The sequence below is a fragment of the Pinus tabuliformis genome, chromosome X (genome assembly GCF_031772625.1).
Source record: "Pinus tabuliformis cultivar Carrire ecotype Pingquan chromosome X, CPIR1, whole genome shotgun sequence".
Taxonomy (NCBI): Eukaryota; Viridiplantae; Streptophyta; class Pinopsida; order Pinales; family Pinaceae; genus Pinus; species Pinus tabuliformis.
In genome coordinates, this window is record NC_142308.1 from 872880304 (window position 1) to 872896903 (window position 16600).

General features: G+C 39.3%; 1 pseudogene; it reads left to right on the top strand.

Moving 5' to 3' along the window:
* The first annotated feature begins 268 nt into the window (after nucleotides 1-268).
* LOC149142483 (uncharacterized protein At2g23090 pseudogene) lies at nucleotides 269-502 on the top strand (annotated as a pseudogene).
* Nucleotides 503-16600: the final 16098 nt, after the last annotated feature.

Sequence of the window (16600 nt, forward strand, 5' to 3'; positions counted from 1 at the left end):
TAACGCTGACCAAAGATCTAATATAATCAATGTTGATTTTTTAGATTTGTTATGTTTTATTAATTTCTTGGTGGATGTGCGGCATTTACACTGGTCCATTTAGGTAAGGATTACAACAGAAATACCTCTTTCAGAATTCACCTTGTGGTCCATGTGTTGTGAATTATTGTATGAATTGGTGTGCACCTTGTCAAGAACATCGAGAAATGATAGATCTGAAAATATCGGGTGTGTGAGGGGACAACAGGTGAAACCGGAGGTCAGGTGAATGGGGGGTGGAAATGGCCAGAAATCCAAGATGACCCGAGAAAGAAATCTGGAAGAGATGAAGTGCACTAGAGGTAGTCAACTTGAAACAAACAGGAAAGCGATGACCATTCAATGCAAGGTATGTATGCAGACATTCGTTTGTACTACAACAGAAGTGAAGTGCAGGTAGCATGTGGAAGCAAAGCATCCTAAAGAAAACATTTATCAATGCATTCCTCATCTCAATAAATAATGAATCTCTCTACATGTACCTAATATATTTTGTAGACTGGTAAATGTATGTGCCTTAAGTTTGGGTAATCTACGAATGTGGTGTTATTACGTGTCGGGTTATTACAAGCACAGTTTACATATGGTGCCTTTAGCTTCTCTTATTCGACCTACTGGTTGCAATAAATTATCTCTGAGGGCAATAGTTGATAGGAGAATAGACTGGCTTGGTGACCCAAGAAATAAAAAATAAAAATAAAAATGCAACAAATGGAACTCCACGCAATTTATTAATGGAGCACAATTTATTAAGAAAAACTCCACCCAGTTTACAAATTGGCTTAATTATTAATGGAATGCAGTTTATTAAGAAAACATTCCACGTTATGAGAATAATGGAGGAATATGAAATGGACTGCAGTTTATTAAGAAAACATTCCACGTTATGAGAATAATGGAGGAATATGAAATGGACTGCAGTTTATTAAGAAAACACTCCATGTTAATATCAACACGTTAATATTGGCACGCTATTCATCAATTATGCCATCACGTTATGAGAATAATGTCATTGCAAGATTAATAACAGAGGAAGCAACCATTGTTGATCTCAAAAGAGGTTTAGCTCCATTGAATTCACACCTGGCATTACTGGACATTGATTTGACAACATTCAAAGGTTGCTGACATATTTAAGCACCTAAAGGAGGCAAATCCTTAGGCAGAAACATCTTCTATTGGAAAAATTAGAGATGAATGCATAGTAAACGTTGAGCTTCAAAATAAAGGGAAAGACTGTGAAATATGAATACGATGAACATAGAGTTGTCCATTGAAAAAAATATCTGGGTATATCATTTACTCAAAGATCCAAGCAGATTCATTTGTAGAAGTTGCTGGGATATTTAACACCATAAGGAGGTAATTCCTTAACTATGAGTAACGGGAAGACATCGACTAGGTCATAAAAGCAAAAGTAGGTTGAGTTTTGAGTAATTGGATTAAGGATAGCCTTAATGTTAGATGAAAGAGACGATATGTCTCTTTGATTAGGTTTGGAGTTTTTTTGGTAAGAAAATTTGTTCTAAAAAATAAAATAAAAATAAAAAAAAGGGAGAAAATTCGTGTTCTAGCATTTTACGCCCAAATATTTGGAAATTTCAACGATGTAAAATTTTATTTTTTTGTACTATCTAAAAAGTGATGGAATATTTCTTAACATCCATAGTGTGCACATAGATTTCCAAGCTTAGTTGGAAAGTGGATCATTGCCTACATCTGATTGATATCAATTTTGTTGAACATGTTCTAGAAGAACTAAAGCTTTTCTTCTCTCACTCATGCATTTTTTTCAAAAAGACATAATGACTATACTATTACTCAACTAAACGAAGTTGTTACAATCACATTTGAAAATAGATCTACTATCTTGGGGAGCGGAACTTCTGAAGTTGCGACAAGCCAGCATCCTAAACACACATACAAGAAAACTGCTCAGAGATATTGAAGCCTTTGTTGAAGTTTTTTTTTCTCTCTTTCTTCATACTCAACAATGCAATAACATCTGAAGTATTGGGTTAAATCATCATATAATTTTCATGCATACCATGTTTTCCTTAAAATGTGTTCTCAAAGTAGTCTTTCTTTCAAAGTGTTCTCACAACAATATTTTCCAACGCTCTTACAATGTTAAAAATTTCTACAGCGTATTTGGAGCAATATTTATGTCATATGGCACAATATTCATTCAATATGGAGGAGCCCTAATAAGCCATCTAGAGTGGCATTCATTCAATGATAGTGTCAACATCTTTTTATGCAGACCAAGACATTGCAGTTTATAGAGAATTAATGCCATGATGATAGTTACACTAAGGATGCTTTTTTTACACTTTACAAGGCATCTGTAACCCACTTGCCATTGGTGTCAAAGGGGGATGTAATCAGATGAAGGAAGACACTTCACAACATGAAAAGGAGGAGGACGAACGAGTTGAGTTGCCATCAATGCCAAAGGGGGAGATTGTTGGCAATATTGGCATTGATGTCAAGTTAAATTGATTGATTAATGTTGATAAATGTTGTTGATATCACTAAGCACACTAGTGATAATTTATGTTGAATGGAAAGTGTACATAAATTTTGAATGATGAATATAAAAGGTTGAAAGTGATGTGAAGTGAAAAGGTTATGCTAATCAATGTGAAAGCTAAACATTGAGACAAAAGTTGGAATACATATAATTGTTTCAACAAAAAATGTAGATAATCCAAATTTGATTTTTCTCTTGTAATTATTTATGAATGAGTTGTTAATTCAGCTCTATTTTTTTTTTACAGACAATTTTCAGAATTGAAAATGAAAGGACAAGCTTGTGAGCAATTTTGGAAGTCCAAGAGACTATGTTTCATTTCATATTCCTCCAAAGAATACAAACTGCCAAGAGGGCTTGCTTATAAAATAGACAATGTGTAATGAAACTAGTGTTCCTTTTTATGTAATGGAAGTGGAGAAAGGATGAGCAGTAGAAGAATAGAAGAAGAGTGGAGAGAAGGAACAGTTCAACAGAAAACTTGACAGTGGAATTGGATATGAGGTAACCAGCACTTTTGACTTGAGAAATTTCTGTTATTTTCTATGTTGCGCCTTCAAAAAGAACATGTTGTAGCATGTTGAGGTAGGAGCCTCATGTGGGTTGTAGCCTGTAGAAAACTAGTGGGAGTTGAAGCTTCTATTGAGGTAGGAGCCTCTTGTAGGTTGGAGCCTACAAAAAATCTGATGTAAAAATGAGTAACAGCTTTCTTTCACATCACTTTCAGCCTAAAGTTCGTGGTTTTCTCCCTTCAGGGTTTCCACTTATATCTGGTGTGTTCATGTGTTTGATTCATGCATCTTGTATGAATGCATTGAAGTCTTGATAAACAAATCAGCAAACTGCTCTCCTGGAAATCTACAAAAGGAATACAATATAACTATTGAGCACAAACATAAATCATTAACTGTATAAGAAGAATATTAAGTTGAGAAGAAATAAAGAATTAAATTACTGATTCATCCACCCCCCCACCACACAACCCCCCCCCAGCAGTAATTTCTCATCTTAAATATCAGTCCCACTGCACAACTCACCTTCCACTAGTTCCACCAACTGTTAGAACTAGTTTAACTGAAGACAACTTGAAATAACTGACCTTGATTTCTACAAATTAGCAATCACACATGCTTAACTAGACTCCAAGCCCTCTAACTTGAATTTACTAAGCTAACTGAGTGACAAGAGCCATGTCACACAAGTTAATTACCTCCAAGTTGTCTGCTGACGTACAAATTCGAATTTTCTCAATTTGACTAAGGCAAAATCAAATTGAGACTTTCTTGCTGCATTTTTCAACACTTCCTCTTAGCAAGAAAAGGATTATCAACCACCCCTATCCTACACTTGTGGAATTTGAACTTACCTCTTGACAAAGCCTTTGTCAAGATGTCAGCATCTTGTTCCTCTATCAGAAATTATTGTAGCAACATTATTCGCATCTGCGCGCAGTCCCGTAAATGATGATAGGTTACCTATATGCTTGGATCGATCATGAAATACCATATTCTCAGAGAGCTTAATGCAACTTTAATTATCACAATAGGTCATAGTTGGATCCATCATCTAACCAAAAATTCTCACAAGTATCTTTCTCATCCAGATTGCCTCACATGTTCCTTGACTTGCAGCCATGTATTATGCTTCTGGTGAGCTCAACGCCATAAATCTTTGCTTCATGTTGTACCAGGAAACTATTGCAGACCCAACACTAAACATTCCACCTAATGTACTCTTTCGGTCGAATGTACTATACCCAATATGCATCTATGGAGCCACACAGCTTCACTCCCTCTGTTCGTTTGTGCCATAATCCATACTGGGTAATGCCTCTGAGATACCATAAAACATGCTTCGTTGTCTTTCAATACAATTTGGTCGGCCCAACCATAGCTTGGCTCAAATGGTTGACTCTATATCACATATCTAGTCGTGTGTTCACAAGATACATTAGTGAACCCACCAGCTGTCAGTAAATGGTAACGTCAACCTCTTCAGCTGATATGGCATCCTCCTTCCTCCAATTGGGCACTAAAGGTGTCTCCATGGGTTTACAACTCTCCATGTGAAATCTCTGCAATATCTCATTGGCATACTTTCCTTGAGACAAACAAATCCCCATCGCCTCTCCATACTTCCAACCCGAGGAAGTAATGCATGAGACCCATGTCCTTCATTTAAAATTCCCTTGCAAAGTCCTCCTTGCAAGAGTTGATCAATTGCTCATCACCTGTTAATATTAAATCATCAACATATAAAACAATGATAAGCAATTTACCTTCTACCAAGATATGATAGAGGTTCACATTTGCTTCACTTTTAGTGAAGCCCAAACTAGTGAGATAATTGTCGATCCTAGTATACCAAGCACAGGGTTCTTGTTTGAGATCGTACAATGCTTGCTTGAGTCTACACACATGAGACTCTCGATCAAATGTCTCAAAACCTTCTGGTTGCTCGATGTACACCTCCAACTCAATAACACCACTAAGAAATGTTGTTTTTACATCCATCTAGTGGATCTACGACCCCATCTGTGCAACCAGTGAAAGAATTGATCTAATGGGTGAATACCTTGCTACAAGAGCAAAGGTTTCCTCATAGTCAATTCCATCAACTTTAATGAATCCTTTTGTTGATCAATGGTTGTCATTGATGTCAACCCAAGCAACACCAGGGGCTACCCAGATCTTTCATAGGCATTTTGACTTGAAAACTTACTTTATTTTGAGGAAATGATCTTCTCGATGGATTCTACTCATCGAGATGTTTCCATTGATATATGGCACGCCAAGTAAATCTTCACGGTTTGAGAGATATTCATGTTTGAAGTTAGTAACCCCAGTCAGTGGGATAAAACCCTATGGGGTTGTGGCATGGAACTCATAATTGGTTGTGGTCATTGAATAGTCAATAATTAATAAATATTTTTGCTCCTAAAATCCCTCCAACATTCACTTGTTGAGGACCCTATCAACTCAAGACATTCATATAAATAATGACCATCATATCCTCCTCTAGTAGGGATTTTGTGGATTCAAACAAATCATCGTGGAATTTTCACTATAATTTTTTTTCTGCTAAGATTCAAAAGTTGAAATTAAAACCCATTTTATGTGAAATCTTGATAAACCTCCTGTCCAAATTTCAAATCTTGGTTCGCTATATATTCGGAGATATGATCTAAGGAAGTTAGGGTTTTTGCAGGCTTCTAAATTCCATGTCAAACAGGTGATGTTGGGAAAATCGTCATAAATTTCTCTCTGGGCATTGGATTCAAATTTTGTAAATAGTCACAGAAATCAGATGGATTTATTTTTTTAAGTATCGTTTTCAAGGCTGAAGGTTGCAACAGTGACACGTGGCACTTCGTACAAGTTCACTCTACTAAACTAGTCTATAATCAGGTCATCGTGGGAGATTGGGCATAACTCTTTCTTGAAGAATCCAATCTTGATTAGACCTATGGGGTTGGAAAGAGGACTCAGAGGGCTACCACAAGACAAAATTTTAGACCTTGGAGATCCGAAATTACATAGATACAACAGATTCAATATTGAGCTCCTAGAAGGCAAGAAAAAGCATGCATTCAAGGATCACTGCAATAAGGACCACACATCAACAGTCAAGGGTGAGTCTCCTAAAGAAAGGTATGTATGATTAGTGTTTACATTCGAAATATGAGTATCATCTCTGACATATATTTTTGCAGGACAACGTAAGTACATACAGAGTCTCGATTATATCTCTATGTCTCTATATGTCACAGTGAGTTTTGATACCACATTTCGGATGTCCTATTCTTGATACTACACATTTGATGCTACATATTCTTGATGCTACACCAAGTCTGCTAAATCTATATGATGTTGTAAGTTCATGTTACTTGTCTTGTAATAGTAGATAGAATGGTCTCTGTTGTTGTAATTAGAACTTGGTCCATCACAAGTCTAAGGTTTTACATCAGTTTTTATTGTATATATCTTTAGGACAGTTTTGGATATAGTCTTGCATAGAGTCCATGCCTATATCAAGAGTGGGAGTCTTTGTCTACTGCTACAACAAGTCAACAACAAAAGTGAAAAGCACACTTCAGGTACGCATTGTAATTTTAATTCATATTTATTCATTATTATGCAATTACATGTGTTTTGCACGCAGAGGTAAGTTGAAGGGCACTTTGTTTTGTTTTGGGATTGGTTTCATCGGGAAAATTTTGTATGCAGGTAGAAGAAGATTCAAGTATAACTCCAAGAAAGAATTCAAGAGAAGAAGTATCAAATCAAAGAAAGCATTACAGTGGGACATCCTTTGAAGACATGACATCCATCTGCATATTTTGAAGAACTATCAAGGCCAAGAGTAATTTGTAAAAGAGTCATCATTGTAAAGATTGTAAAAGAGTCATTCTGCCTAGAGTTGAAGAGGAAGTGTTGGGAGGTATAGGAGTCATTGTTGGGATGATGTCATGGTTGGGTTACAGGTCATAGAGTGATTGTGTATTTGGTCAAGTACACGAAAATCATTGTACATCTTATTGTATCATGGCTTGTTGTCCCTGGTTTGGGAATCCATAGTATTGTCTTATTTCAATCATTATAGGTTGGCAGGGAGGCGCTAGGTAGGTGTATGAAGTTGCCTACAGGTTGGGGCCTGTGAACACTTCAGGGTGGTAGGGTGGTGCTAGGGCAAGTTGTGGCTTGCTAGGGTGTTGGGGCATCCATTCAGTTGATTACTGAAGAAACCAGGGCATTGGGGCGTCCTTCCAGTGGGAGCTAGAGAAAAAATATTTTTTTAGAATTCTAAGAAGTTGTTGCTTTCATTTTAGTTGGGGCTGAAAATTAAATAATTTATTAGAAAGGTGTTCGGTGGTTTTTGACCCTGAGGAGGTTTTCCACCTAAAATTCTTGTGCCTACTATGTTCTTTTATTTACTGTTATTACTACATAAACATTAATAATAATTGAAGATTAACTAATTCTCTGAAAACATTTAAAAGTGCTAATTGCTAAGGAATATTGATTCAACCCCCCACCCCCCCCACCCCCCCGCCCCACCTCCTCTCAGTATTTCCAACAATTGGTATCAGAGCTTGGTTCCTTCAATAGCGATCTAACAAATGGAAGGGGATCATGGAGTATACTAAGAATAGAGTTCCTTTGTTCAATGGAAATAACTATGCACTTTGGAGTGGAAGAATGCAGGTTCATTTGTTGGTACAAGGATACAAAGTATGGGAAATCATTGACAAAGGCTTCACACCAACCCAGGATGAACAAGCTAAGAAATATATGGTATATGATGCAAAGGCTAAAGATCTTATTATCAATGGGCTTATCGAATATGTTTATCTTAAGGTATTGAGTTGTAAAATTTCTAAAGAGGTATGGGGCAAGCTTGAAAATATATATGCAGGTGACTCAAAGGTGAAAGAAGAAAAGCTTCAAATTTTCAGGGAAAAATTTGAGCAACTCAAAATGAGGGAAGATGAATATATTGTTGCATACTTTCAACGTGTTGATGAAACAACAAATACATTGTAAGGTTTTGGAGAACCTGTTGAAACGAAAATTGTTGTCTGAAAGATCCTCAATACCTTGCCAGCAAGATTTAACCCTAAGGTATCTATCTTGGAAGATAGATCAAATCTGACCAATATCAGCATAGATGAATTGCATGGAATTCTTACTGTATATGAAAAGAGGATTGAATAAGAGGATGGCACATCTCACTTAGAAGCAACATTTTCTGCATCCAAGAAGAATAGTAAGGACAAGCAAACTCCGAAAGAAAAAACTTGCAATTGTAAGGATGAGGAAAAGGAAGAAGATGAAGAAGAATTCTCAGATAAAGAATTTTCCTACTTCACACGGAAAATGAGAATAGGTACGGGAAAATTCAAAGGTAAACTTCCATTAATATGTTTTGATTGTGGTGAGGTTGGGAATTTTTCAACTAAATGTCCTCACAAAAATGAGGGTGTTATGAAAGGGAAGAAAAGTCCTAAGAAGTTCGACAAGCAAGGCAAGAAGAAATGGTTTAAGAAAAGTTTATTCTCCAAAGAAGATAGTTCCTGATCGGAAGAACACAATGATAACGAAGAAGAATTCAATGGAAGAGTATTATTTATGGCCAAGCACAATAAACGAGGCACCTGACAAAGAAGGAGACGGAGAAGAAGAAATAACTGAAGTCGAATTTCAAAACAAAGTAATCAGGGTTATCAAAGAGCTCAAGGCCGAAAAGAAGCATGTTAACACTCTTGAAGATGAATTAAAGACAGAAAGGGAACAAGTCCTCAATCTTAAAATCAAGGTTGAAGAATACAAATGAATTGACGAATCACTCAGGAAAGAAGTAAAGGAAAGAAACAAGGAGAGAGAAGCATTAGAAGTTGAAATAGTTTCTCTATGAAAGGAAGTAAAAAGTGGAAAAACTCTTCAAGACTACGCCAACATTTCAAAGGCTTTGTACGAACTCATCAGCAACCAATGATCATAAAGTGACAAGACTGGTCTTGGTTACAAAGAAAAATCCGAAAATGAGTCAAGTCCTTCTATGAAAACTAAAGAAGATGGATATGCAAAAGGGGTAGATCCCCCAGGTAGATCAAGAGATCAAGACTCGCAGGAAGAACCTTGGAAGACAATTCCTCAAAGAATATTTCCTCACAGGTACCAACCTATCTTTTATGGTCATTGTTATCCATGTGGAAGGTTTGGACATAGAGCTACAGAATGCCGCATGTATGTTTGGAATGAATATAATTCTAGGAGATCCTTTAGAAATGAATATTCCAGAACTCAACATAATATCAACAAATTTGATCATTTGAGAGACAATGTCGAATGTTACAAATGTAACAATTTTGGACATATGGATAGGGATTGTGAAGTTCCAAACATGTACAACTATTATCGGCAAAAACCTAGAAGAAAATTTACAGGATCCCGAGATAGACACTGTTAGCACCTAAATCTGCCTTAGGCTGAAGGAAGGCAAAAATTAGGGTAACCACAAACCACGCTCAGTCTGGTAGCTAGCCCTACCAGAGCAGGAGAGGGCTCTCTCCAAGTCACGCTCAGCGAATGGATAGGCAAAATGGTCTGAGATGACTTCCAATGCAATGTTTACCTTAGGCTAGTAAGTGAAAAGGGATTTTGGAAAAGATTTTATGAAGTGACCGAGCTTCTGGGATGTATATGGGACTGGCACTCAGCAAAGAACAGAGAATTGAAAATGAAGGCACAGATTATTCCGTGAGGCAAGGTAGGCAGCAAGCGCAGCAATTTCAGCTTAAGGTAACGCGGAATGAAAAGATTACTGAAGAGGGTGAAAAGGGCATGGTCGCGTGAATCCTTTTCAACAGAAGAATAACACTACACATGGAATTTTCCCACAGGCAGAGCAATATAATTGAATTCTACCTAATCTCACTTAGAAAATTTCACTGAAATGAAGCATGAAATGAAATATGAAACATAACAAGATACATATGGAACATAAGAACACATTTGCTACACTCACGACCACAAGAATCTCATGAAATAGAGCCATTATCGTTCATTAATCCTCTGTCAAAAATACACAGTGCAGAAACAGAGTTTCTTTCCCACAGTCTCCCAGAAGTTACAAGCTAGCCAACCCTTTGCAAATAACTTGCATACAATATATAGAAAGTGTAGAGAAGAGATGGAACACCCAGGGGTTGGGAAGTTACTCAAATCATTTCGAAAAGGAGATGGAGAGCCAACCATCAGCTACAGGTGCAGCGCTCTCAAGCATGACATTTGGCTGTGGTGACCCTTTGCATTCTTCTGCCACTTGGATAGATGCCCACCTGGAGAGAAAAGTCTTTAAAAGCTTCCCTTGGTGCCAAAAAACCGAAGAGTAGATGACCAGGCCCACTTGGAGAAGTCGCAACCCGAAATTTCGCGAAACGGGAGCAATTTGGCAATTTTTTCCCCTGTGCACAGCGCCAAATTCCTTGTGCATCGCGCCACTTTGGAGCCTATTTTGCGGCACCTGCAGGTGTCCAAAATGTGCCCAAGTGGGCTTGCTGGAAAGCCTGTCCTGTCTGCTTTCCAACCCAACTAGAATTTCTAAATTTGAAGCTCATTTTCCCCTCCAAAACTTCATTCTCCCAAGACTACTTTCTGTGTGTCCAAAAAGTGGAAGAGAGACCATTTTTGGGTGTTTTTTGACCTTTAGGAGACCCAAAACTTGTCAAAATTTCTTGCCCAGACACCAGTAGATGTTTTTCGATGCTGAATCCAAATATGCAAGCCGTTCCTTGATTGGAGTGCTAGAATTTTAGCATCGCGCCAGTGGCGCGGCGCACAGGGAGGAATTTCCTGTTTTGTGCCCAAAAATTTTGCCTGTGACCAAAATTTGCCCAATTTTTTTGGAATTTGGGCTGGAGGTTCCCTATGAAGTGCTTTGTTGTGCCAAGGAAGCCTCAGCCAAGATTCGAAGCCGATCTTGCTCCTTTGCCTCCTTTGCCTCTTTTGCCTCTTTTCTCGCTTTGCTCAATTTTGCCTTTAGGCTCCTGATTCTTGCCTTGGAACTCATGTTGCGGGCCTAGTAGTGATAAATCATGCACCTCAGCATGTCTTTCTCCATGTTTTCTTTGTCCAACAGCCTCTCCAAATGCATGTTGACCCTCTCAAGGTTGGACTCCCGGTCTTCATTGATTTCTTGCTCCAAAGATGTGAGCGGAACCCTTCTTCTTTGAGCAACTTGGCGCTGCTCACGGATGTTTTGCAGCTCCATGATCATCTGTTGGTCCTCAAGCTATTTGTTTCTCCGCTCCAGGTAGTTCATGTTCCACTTGGCCCTTTCTAGATCAATGGTCAAGTCTTCAATCTTTGATTGCTGCTCCTTGATGATCTCTATAAGCTCCTCATTGGTGGGTTCTGCATCTGGCTCATCATCCTGGAGGAGAAAAAACTCAGTTTCTTGCTCACCTGATGGCCCCTCCTCCTGCACTTGCTCCTTTCCCTTACCCTGCTCCTGGGGTGCCGATGTCGGAAGCGAGGCCCCTTCCACCCTAGGTGGAGATAACACTCGCTTTACTGCTGCAAACAACGGTCTGGTGCCTTTCGGATAGCCTCTCTGATATGTGATGAAAACTGGCATGGTGGCAATCTCATGGCTCTCAAACTGATGTGAAGGACTTCCCATCTTAGGCTCAAACTGATATGAAGGGCCTCCTAGCTCATGCTCAGCCTGATGTGAAGGACCTCCCACCTCATGTTCTGCCTCTGATATCACCGGTGGCGCGCTGAAGAAATCACGTGAAATGAAGTCCTCCCAAGCAATACCCTGCAATCCCAACTAATGGTCCACTAAAATCCATATGAGAGCAAAATGATAGACATTGTTTAGCTGCTGTCGTGGGGTCTTGCGCTGCATGAAGTTTTTCATCTTCTCAATGTTGTTGCAGATGAAAAATGGGAGGCTCATCATCTTCACCCTGGTGAAGTGCATGAGCAAGCGGATGTGATAGGCATAAAGGCGAGAAAACCTCCCCTCGCAACTGAAATATTTCATGATCAATCTCATGAGTGGGGCATACTCGTCCCTCAAAAACCTGAATGGAAAAACTCTGGTGAGCTGGCTCAAGCAGCTGTTCTTGATGTAGGGCTCATAGTGATGCCTCTCCACCTTCTTTTTCTTATGCCACTACTCCCCAATGTTAGGTATCCCTGTTGCCACTGATATAGCCTCCGGTGTCAAGGTGAAAGTGACCCCAGCCAGGACATATTGGCCTCCCTGTAGATGAAGTGCAAAAAGGCGGGCCAACTCATGATGTACTCTGACATTTGCCACCCTTTGGCAAAATTCATAACATGCCAAGTGCTGGAAACAAGACATGGCAAGTGGGCATGCCTGTAGCTCTGTGAGGGTGTTGGGCTCGTCTTTGAGATGTCTTCCACTCCGATGATGTCTCCTATGGGCCCTCTCTCCTGAAGATGTGTCACTGTGTGTATCCCCCTCATAATCTGATGAATTTTCTGATGCCATCACTGCTGCTTGTACTCTGAGTTTAATGCTGCCCTTTGAATCCAATGACACTGATGAATGTTCTGAAAATCTGTCACCAAGGGGACAATAAAATAGGGGAGTGTTAGGAGGGGAATGATGAAAAGGGGAATAGGGGTTTAAAGGAGAAATTTATCAGGGATTTGGGAGTGTTTGGGGTATGGTTTTTATGGGGTAGGGTTTGGGATTTTTTGGGCTATAGGGATAAAAGGGATGAATGGATATGATTACAATATAGCTAGGGTGATGGTAAGGGGAAAATGCTACAGGGAAATTAGTTGATCAAGGTAGGATAGGAGCTTATTTAGCAATTGTATTACTGTAGCAAAAACCCTAGCTTTTTGCCATTCTTTGTGCCATTTTTGTGTTTGCTTAATAAAAATTTGCCTTTGATTTCATGGCCACCAAAACATATTTTTCTTTGAGTTAAGGATCAATGGTTAAAAGATCCATGGCCACCTTTGCAAATTTGAGAGTCATTTACGAAAATTTGGGTGACTTCGGTGCTTTTTTAGGCTCACAGGCCTATGCGCCACGCGCTTTGCCTAGTGCGCCGGGCGCCGGGTATGCGTTGCGCTAGTGTAGTGTTAACACTGTGGCCGGGCTCCCAGTGCGCCGCGCGCCCTGAGTGCACCGCGCTACCTTGTGTGTGTGTCGTGCGCTTTCAAACGGCACTCATTTTCTTGGAAAAATAGGGGAGAGGGTTTTAGGGTGGTTTCTTAACGAGACAAGGTGGAATGGAGGTGACTATGACGAGGAGTGAGGGGACAAGGGGAGGGGAAACAAAACCTTGGTGGTTTCTTCGAATTTACAAACCCTGTTTATCATTTTTGTTTTGGTGATTATTTTCATGAACGGCCAATATGCTTTGGATCTTCACTCGACATCTTAGAAACACTACTATTGACCAAATTGACAGAGAAGAGGTTTTGTTCGGGCCTACCTCTTGTTTGCTAGACTTCAACCGGGATATAGAATGAGTTTGCAAGTGTTTTTTAGCTCCGTGGCCCTGTGTGTCGCACGCCAAGCCCAATGCGCTGCGCGCCCTGAGTGCATCGCACCCTTGTCGATTTTTCACTGTGGGTTGGTTGCCGATGCGTCGCGCCCTCCGTGTGCATCGCGCGCCCTGGTGTGTGCACCGCGCCACCTGAAAATCTGCCCTCCTTACTTGAATTCGTCCTCCTTAGCTCTCTTTTCTTCAACAATGCCTCTCTCAAGCTTTTCCTTATCACAATGACTTAGTTTTGGGTCAAAACAAATATATATAGGCTTTGAGAGAGTTGGGTTCAATTTTTTCTTCTTTGAAAACCCACTTTATAATGTTCAAGTTTTGCACTTTTTATTGACTTTAAAACATTCTACTTTTTCCCTTTTTCTTTGAAATTTTGGCTCTCATGATAAAATTTTCGGCATTTCTTTGCAGGGACTGTGTGACTGGGCCTCTGGCTTTGAAATCCATGACTGCATCTGAAAATGTCAACTGTCGATTTTTGGAAAATTTTGTCATAGTTGACCTTGTTTGACTTTTCTTCAAAACAGAGTTTTGAAGAAGAGTCGATGTCTCTTTCGGTGATGATGAAGCTTCCTGAACTGTAGCTGTATAAGGTCTCCCTCTGGCCTGCATGGCTTGTTCTGGACATGTTTTTCAAGGACCACATTGATGATTTCCTAGACCCAACCATAAAAATGACTTTGTCTTGTAATATGACCAGACCTTGACTATCATGAACTTCAGTGATTATGGACCAAGGCCTGAACCAGCAGGGGCCAAAGATGAGAGAAAATGAGTAGCATGACTATCTCCGTCGGACGATGACATGTCCCTAGCGAAATGCAGCTGAGTGGATGGAGCGGGACACCTAAATTTGAAATGCACAAATAGCTTTGATCTCTGATGGAGGGTTGACCAGACCGACTCTAACAGACACCAAATGGAATCTTCTATGAATAACATCGAATGTTTCAAATGCCATAACTATGGCCATAGTGCTCGCGGTTGCAGATATCAGATGGAATCACCTATGGACAACATTGAATGCTTCAAGTGTCATAACTATGGGCACATGGCTTGAGATTGCAGGAATAAGAAGGTTTGCAAAAGGAAACAGGTACAAGAAGACAAAGCAAATAACAAGGTTTCAATAGTTATGCTTTCAGGATTTGTAAAAGAAAACGGTCATCAGGAATTAGCAGTTGCTTCAGATAATGACTCAAGTCAAGATGGCCCGTTAGGTTCCTCACTATTTTGAACAATATGGCTTGTTGAATCATTGTTTGTAGAGGTGGAGTCTATGCAACAATATATGGCACAAGTCTATGATTGACAGGAAGGTAGTTTGAACAAGATGGAATTTTCATTACAGGTTCAGGGGGAGAAAACCAATTGAAGGATTACAGGTTACCAGGAACAAGGCAAGATTAGTCTACAAAGGATATGCACAGGTTGAAGGAATTGATTTTGAAGAAACATTTGCTCCCATTGCTAGAATGGAAGCTATCAGGATGTTTCTCGCTTATGCTTTCTCGAGAAAAATCAAGGTCTACCAAATGGATGTTAAGTTAGCCTTTCTAAATGGTGAATTGGAGGAAGAAGTTTACATTGAACAAGCCGAAGGTTTTCTGCTCTCTGACAAAGAAGACTACATTTGCAGATTAAAGAAGGCTCTATATGGTCTTAAGCAAGCTCCTAGGGCTTGGTATGCTTGTCTTAATGGATATCTACATCAACAAGGATTCAAGAAAGGAAGTGCTGACAATAATCTTTATGTCAAAGTGGATCGAGATAACCTAACAATTATCGAAGTATATGTGGATGATATAATATTTGGAAGCAGTGATGACAAATTAAGTAAAGACTTTGCCACAAAAATGCAAAGTGATTTTGAAATGTCTATGCTTGGCGAGATGACATACTTTTTAGGGCTTCAGATTTCTCAGCAAGATAAAGGAATATTCATATATCAAACCAAGTATATCAAAGAAATGTTCAATAAATTCCATATGGAAGATTGCAAGCCAGTCCTTACCCCCATGGTAACATGTTGCAAGTTAAGCTTAGAAAATTCATCAAAGGATGTGGACCAAGGTTGTATAGATCCATGATTGGTAGTCTCTTATATATGACAGCCTCCTGACCTGATGTAATGTAGGCAGTTAGACAAGTAGCAAGATTCCAAGCAGCACCAAAAGAATTCATATTATTGTCGTCAAAAGAATTCTTTGATATCTTAAGGGCACAGCGGAATATGGTCTATGGTATCCCAAAGGAAATGATTTGGTCATCCAAGCTTATATAGATGTGGATTGGGCAGGAAGTGTTCATGATCATAAGAGTACCAGTGGAGCAGCATTCTATCTAGGTGGTTATCTTGTTTCATGCTTAAGTAAAAAGAAGTCTTCAATCTCATTATCCACAACAGAAGCAGAATATGTCATGGTTGTAGCTTGTTGTACTCAAGTTCTTTGGATGAATAAAACTTTACAAGATCTTCAAGTCAAGTTCAATGAGTTTATTCCCATCTTTTGCGATAACACAAGTGCCATCAGTATCTCCAAAAATCCTGTGATGCATTCCAAAATAAAGCACATTCCGATCAAACATCATTTGTTAGAGAGAGGGTCATCGAAAAGAATATCAAGATTGAATATGTTGGCACAAAGGAAAAATGTGTTGACATCTTTACCAAACTATTACCTCGTGAAGCATTTGAGTATCTTCACCAAAATCTTGGGATTCTCCCAAGTTCTCCTTAGAATATTTCTCTTATCTAACTAAGTAGAAAGGGGGAGTGGAGGTATGTACAGGTCCGCAGGATGACAGTTTGTCAAGGGGAGTTACCCTTTGTCATTAATGACAAAGGGGGAGAGAAGGTAGTAGGAAGCAGTGTCATGATCACAGGGGGAGTAATTGTGTTGCCATCAATGTTAAAGGGGGAGATTGTGGATCAGTGGTTGTCATTGACATCAACCCAAGCAGCACCAGGG